Source organism: Pongo abelii, chromosome 4 (assembly GCF_028885655.2).
Source record: "Pongo abelii isolate AG06213 chromosome 4, NHGRI_mPonAbe1-v2.0_pri, whole genome shotgun sequence".
NCBI lineage: Eukaryota > Metazoa > Chordata > Mammalia > Primates > Hominidae > Pongo > Pongo abelii.
In genome coordinates, this window is record NC_071989.2 from 62,321,720 (window position 1) to 62,328,029 (window position 6,310).

At 37.2% G+C, this 6,310-nt stretch overlaps 1 long non-coding RNA gene across 1 annotated transcript; it reads left to right on the plus strand.

Moving 5' to 3' along the window:
* Positions 1-1,551: 1,551 nt before the first annotated feature.
* Positions 1,552-6,002, plus strand: LOC129059275 (uncharacterized). Its single transcript, XR_008525069.1, has 4 exons — positions 1,552-1,745; positions 2,603-2,764; positions 4,744-4,818; positions 5,912-6,002. It is a non-coding gene; the product is annotated as an uncharacterized LOC129059275 (long non-coding RNA).
* Positions 6,003-6,310: the final 308 nt, after the last annotated feature.

The following is a 6,310-nucleotide window of genomic DNA, read 5'->3' on the forward strand; positions in this document are numbered from 1 at the left end:
CATATGTACATATGCTTACACACACACACTTACACATACACACACTGTACTTGAATTTTCTGTTCTTATTTTCATGAATCACTTTGGCAGTGGATGTGCCAGAACTTTGGAGCACCAGCTGAGCAGCTCCAGCTTCAGGAAAGGGGACAGCTCACTCAGGAGGATTCATAAACAGCTGCCATTAACCTCCCCAGTTTTTATGTGTGCAGCTCTGTCTAAGTGGTTGTGTCCTCCTCTGTGACTCATAACAGCATCCGCGTCTGTTATTGCTGGAGTCCCACTCTGAAATGTATTATCTTATACATATTTAAGTCCCAGCATACCACTTACTTCTTGTATACCTTAGGCAAGTCAAGTATTCCCTTGAAATTTCGGTTTTCTTGTCTGTAAAATGGGGAAAATAATGCTTAAGCCAACTGTGTCAGAGGGTTGTAATAAAGTGAGTCCTGGGAAAGTGTGAATTGCTTTGTAGAGGTGGAAGAGCGGAACAATGTGCTGTCGAAGGGTCACCAACGGTCTCCTGTGTATTGCTTGACTCGAGGTCCATGACAGAATTGGATACCTTCTCTTCTCTTTCAGATTGCCCATCACTGGCCAGGCACCAAGGATTAAAAAGAAATGAATTGAATGAAGTGATTCCAAGGGTTTAGTGGTTTATAGAAAAACTCTAGGTCTTTGACCCAGGATGTTTCTAGGACTTAAGTTTTTGTCAGGAGTGACTGGATAAACTGTGGTGAGATGTTTCAGTCTTTTTCTTCAAACTGTGTACATTTTTACTGCTTCTGTGTTCTTAATATTTCAAAATGAATGGGCACAGAGGAACTAAAAAGGCAGTGTAATTCTGAGGGGAAAATTACAAAAAGGACAATATATTGTCCAAGTTTTTATTATAGACTTAAACAAATCATGCTGTACCTTGTCATATCACTTCAGAAAATATCTGAAATTAATTTCATTTTCCTCCCTATTGCTTCTCAAAAAATATACTGCTTTAAACTTTAAGAAATATCCTAATCTAGGGCCATGAAAGAATAGGATAAAAATTTTCGGCCGATTCCAAACTGATCAAACTTGCGCATTTCTTATGTAATTGTATTTTGACCTTCTAGTTATTGAATTTTGCCCCTTTTAGATATTAATTATAGCCAGCTCCACAGTGAATTACAATTAAAGTTAACAGACAGTCTTAAAATTAGGAAACCTGGTCAACTTTTGAAAGGCACATGCCAAGTAAATGAGGTTTCCAAGTGCCCCTCGCCTCCAGGTATGGAAACATTTTTCAGCATGATTGTGTTCTGTGGCAGGCCTCAGCTGGGAAAAGTTTTGTTTACTAAAGAAAAGAACAAGCAAGAGTTTCTGAAAGTGAGTAGCTCTATTGAATTTACATGCAAGCTCCTTACCCGGACAGACAAAACACATCATCTTGTCATTTGTTCTCCACCTGCAGGGACTGTTCTAATATTGTTGGGTTGGTTAGTCAGGACCAGGCCATTGGCAGCCGTCATGTTGGCTGATCACTATGGCAACCTCAGAATGAGCAATTATGGAAAATGCCTTTTATTCACCTTCTCTTTGTCTCCTCCTCTCCTATTCAACTTTCTCATCCCTAGGCTCCTCTGAAAAACCTACCTAAAGAGAGAAAAAAAATTAACAATACACTGTGTTCTAGGATCATATTTCTTTCATGTTGGCTGACATCCTAACACCTTGAGCCATGGGTTGTTCAAAAGGATTAACTGTGAAAGGTCAGTTCTGGCCAGTACTGCAGTGAGACTCATCCAACAGCAATATAAATGTGGTCAAATACTGTCCAGGGAATTGAGTGCTTCTCCAGATCTATTCCATCCAGCATTGTTTGGGGGACAGTGTTGTGGAAGATGTGGCCTTTCCAAACAGAGAGAAAGGCAAAATCACTGGAGGGATTTAAAAATGGCAAATATCTTTTCTCAAATGGAGATAAGCCCTGGACATTAAGAATCTTGTCTAGTACCAAAAAAAAAAAAGGCACAGCATCATTTGTTTTCTCAAATGAATGATTCTACTCCTTTTTTTTTTGTACTAGATAAGATTCCTAATCAATCTTTCCTGAATTGCAGGCTAAGGTTATTTTTGTTTGCTAGTGTTTTGGATTTTCCCCTTAGATATTTCTAAGTATGACATTAGAACCTCCTGGTTTATAAGACTGACCCAAGAAAAGAAGCGGATAATAATTATCAACCTATCAGCAAGAGAAAAAGCCCATGTTTTCTTGATTTTCAGCTTTTTTTAATTACCAGGAACTCTTCACACCTCCAGATGAAATTGAGGTTCTCCTGTACCAGGTCTAGTTTATGACCTTGCCCAGATTTGCTGGGTTCTCCCTGCCCCAGGGCTTCAACTGCTTGCTCAGTGGAGTATCCCAGCAGTTGCTGTCTTGACCTCATGTATAAATGCTGCAGGTTGTCTCAGGATCCTCTGGGGTAAGAACTGGGCTTTTGCACTACCTTCAGCAAACCTGCTGTGTCAGAGCCCAGAACAGATGTGATCCAAACTGAACTTATAGGTGGCTCTGGCTTCTCTACAACTTCCAGACTCAGATAACAAGAGTGAAATTTGCCCATAGAAGGCAGATAACTCAACTTGGAAAGGATGGATTTTGATCAGCGAGGGCCAGGAAGTGGGAAGGAACCAGCAGATGAACTCCTTTGCTTTCGTTTTCCTGATGGACTGTTCTGGCATGATATGTACAAGAAGATGTCCCATATGCCTGAAGAACCTGCTACATGTGAGTGTGTGTGTGTGTGTGTGTGTGCGTGCATAGGTGTGTGTGTGTTTTAGGCTGTAGCCAACTCAGAAATTTACCATCTAGTATTTGCTCTCCTTTCTTCCTGCTTCATTCATCCTTATCCCCTATTATTGTTGTTAAGGGATAACAATAAAGCTGACACCAAAGCTGAAACCAATAAAGCTGACACACTTCATCTTTGTTGCTAGCTCTAATTTTTAGGAAACCCAGACTAAAATGCCATCAATAAGACAGTAGCTGTATTTTAAATTTCTGCATTGTGAGAAAGTACATTTTGCTGAAATACATTAAATTCAATTATGTTTTAAAATAAGGTAATAGTCAAAACACAATGAGATAGAATCATGAAATTGCTAATATTTGAGTGTTCTTGACCTACAAAAATGACCATATCATGTGGTCTAACCTAATAATATCTATGCTGGAAGCAATGTAATATGGTGGTTAAGAGCTTAGGAGTCATGTTGACTGAGTGCAAATCTGTTCTGTCACTAACTACCTGTCTGACATTGAACAAGTTATTAATTCACTCTAGGCCCCAAATACCTTACTTATAACAAGAGGATAATATATACGCTGGTCGTAAGAATTAAATTATGTAACACATACAAATAATTTATAAACTTTAGTTATTTTTATATAAAATAAAGTATTTATTACATCCATAGATAATGTGTCCTGTATACACAGATTTAAGCATCCTTTTTAAAAAATCTATTCTGCCCTCCCATGAACTTTAGGCCAGGCATCCGTGCCCCGAGGTTGCAAACCATTGACACAAAACATATTTATATGTCACAGATAAACAAAATAATGAAAAGAGTGTGTTAACAATTACTGTTATGCTTCTATTTCTGAACCAGTAATTTCAGTTCTGTTAATTGATTCATTTTTATATATGAATATTTAGGATCTCTACTAATTTTCTTAGGTTATTATGGTTTGGGTTTTTGTAAATCACTTTCAAAAATATTTAGATGACACAAATTATTTGTCTTAAAAATATTAAATTAGGCCATTCCCCACTTTTCCACTGCTACTTTCCTCCACCTCTAGGCTAAATTTAATTTCATTCCTCACTTTATTACTAGATTAACAACAAAAATGACCTAAGGTAATAGAGTAACACTTATCTCCACGACACACTGAAGAGCCTCTAAGGATCTGATCAGCCCTTGAGTACCTACTGCACTGTCCTATTGAACATTTACCCACTTAGATTAGGACATTTTCTAATAATAACCATAGGTAATATTTATATAGTTCTATATTATTTGCAAAGTCTCCCTAATATTACATGAATTGATCCTCACAGCACATCTATGATGCTTTAGTCAAGCATTTTAGTTGCAAATAACAGAAACCTATGTCAAACTTTAAGAAAAAGAGGACATTTCATTATCATCAACATCAGCATCTCATGAAACCCAAAGGGCAACCGGCCTCCAGAAAGGCTGGAACAGGGACCTGGAAGGCCAGGAAGTACCAAGGTCAATATTCTTGTTTTTTGTTCTACTTTTCTATGTGCACCTGATTCGTTGTACCCAAATTTGCCATTAAACCTTCCTACTTTACTTCTCCTCTCATCAAGTGACCAGCCCAGCTGAATTATCGTTACTCAGTTTCAATTCCAAATTACCAGGAGAATGTAGCTCTGATCACCCCAATTTGAAAAGGTATCTTTTCCTAGTTCTATTGTCTTTGGCCAGCAGGGTGGAGCCATCCACCACAAAAATGGCTGCCATGGCTCACCTGTGGGTGAGGGGGCAACTCCAGAACAACGGGGATGTGATTAGTTAAGCAGATAACTCAAAAATGCATCCACTATTTTTGTGGGAATTATAAGTGTTTCTGCTTTATAGATGAGAACACTAAATAAAAGGTTGAATCCTAGGGTGAGGTAGAAAAATCAGAAATCTACCCAAATATTTTGACTATTAATTTTGTATTTTTTTTAGTTCTACAACTTAACCTTCCTGGAAGCTGACATAGAAAGGACCATCAATAAAACTAAAGCCACCTTAACTGAAGAGGTAATATAATAATATGGATAAAATAATCCACTTAACATTCTTTGAAAGAGCCTAGAGTTGGGCCTTGAGGAAACAGACCATGTTTAGTTGTCCAAATCTGGAAGACTGAACGAAGCAAAAATATTCAGTGAAATCTGATGATGGAGAGACAGAAAGAGGGGAAGGCTGTGCTAGAAAAAGGTAATACATGTCATCATATATTTGCCTTTTAATGGAATCTAATTCAAGAAAACACTACTATTTTGGTAACAGTAGTTTGTGCTTTCTCCAAACATAAACTCCCATGTTTTGGAGATGAAGAGAGTCTAATTCATGTCTCTAAGGTATGGCATCTGATTTCCATTAAGCACATCGCCTGATTCCTTTGAGCACACAATGATCACTTATGAGCTTTGAACAAAGTTCTGGCCCCTCCAATGCTTATTTTCATAGTTGACATAGACTATACCTACCTGACTTCAAACAATAGGATGATGGGTTCTCTACAAAAACATCTAGGTAGGCATTTTAGCTGCATAATGCCAAAAAACATCCTGGAATTTGGAAAAGCTCAGCTGATTATTTTAAGTTTTGGGTTTTCAAATTTTATAAAGTCTTATTAATACATTCTCTAAGGAAGTGTCCTAATTCATTTTTTAAAATATGCAATACTGTTTGAAACATCTGAGCAACAGCCTCAGACTTGGTAAACAAGATTTTGGCTGTCAGTGATATTTAATTTAGTCCAAACAATATTGGACTAAATTACATCTCAGAGAGTTTACATTTGTGGCGAATATATTAATTAATACTTAAAAATTAACTAGTCCTTTAAAATAAGTATGTTTCGTAAACCTATATTTCTCTTCTAAGGATACAAATACACACACACAAGATGTATGCATACATACATACAAACATACACACACATATATACAGGAGTTGGCCAAACTGTCTTGGATAGTCAGTGCTAGAGCAAGACATTAGTCCTACATTCTTGGTAGTTAGTTTTCAAATTAATCATGAGTTTGGGCTGCCCTTAAACAATAAGGAAATGTCATCATAACCCCCATCTGGGAAAATAATGCTGAGTGAAACTTCTGCTCTCATTTAGGAAAGCCTGATGGTGATTTCTACACATAGAGAGAGTGAATGAAGATACTGGAAGCTGCTAGATTGAAATACTGAAGGGGACAGGTTACAAGAGCAACCTGCTTTTTGGAGTCTTATACCCCAAGAGTTATTAAAAGAGTGCAGCACAATGGGAAAAAAATAAATGCTTTCACAGCAAAATTCTTCCTAGTGCGACTGAGCATGTCTCAATTTAGCACATAGGCATTATTGATGAAATTTAGAAGGGCAGTACTACTTAAAGAATCCAAAATTTTCTTTTAATTAATATTATTTTTTACTTTAAGTTCCAGGATACATGTTTAGAACATGTAGGTTTGTTACATAGGTTTATATGTTTGCTACACCTATCAACTCATCAACTAGGTTTTAAGCCCTGCAT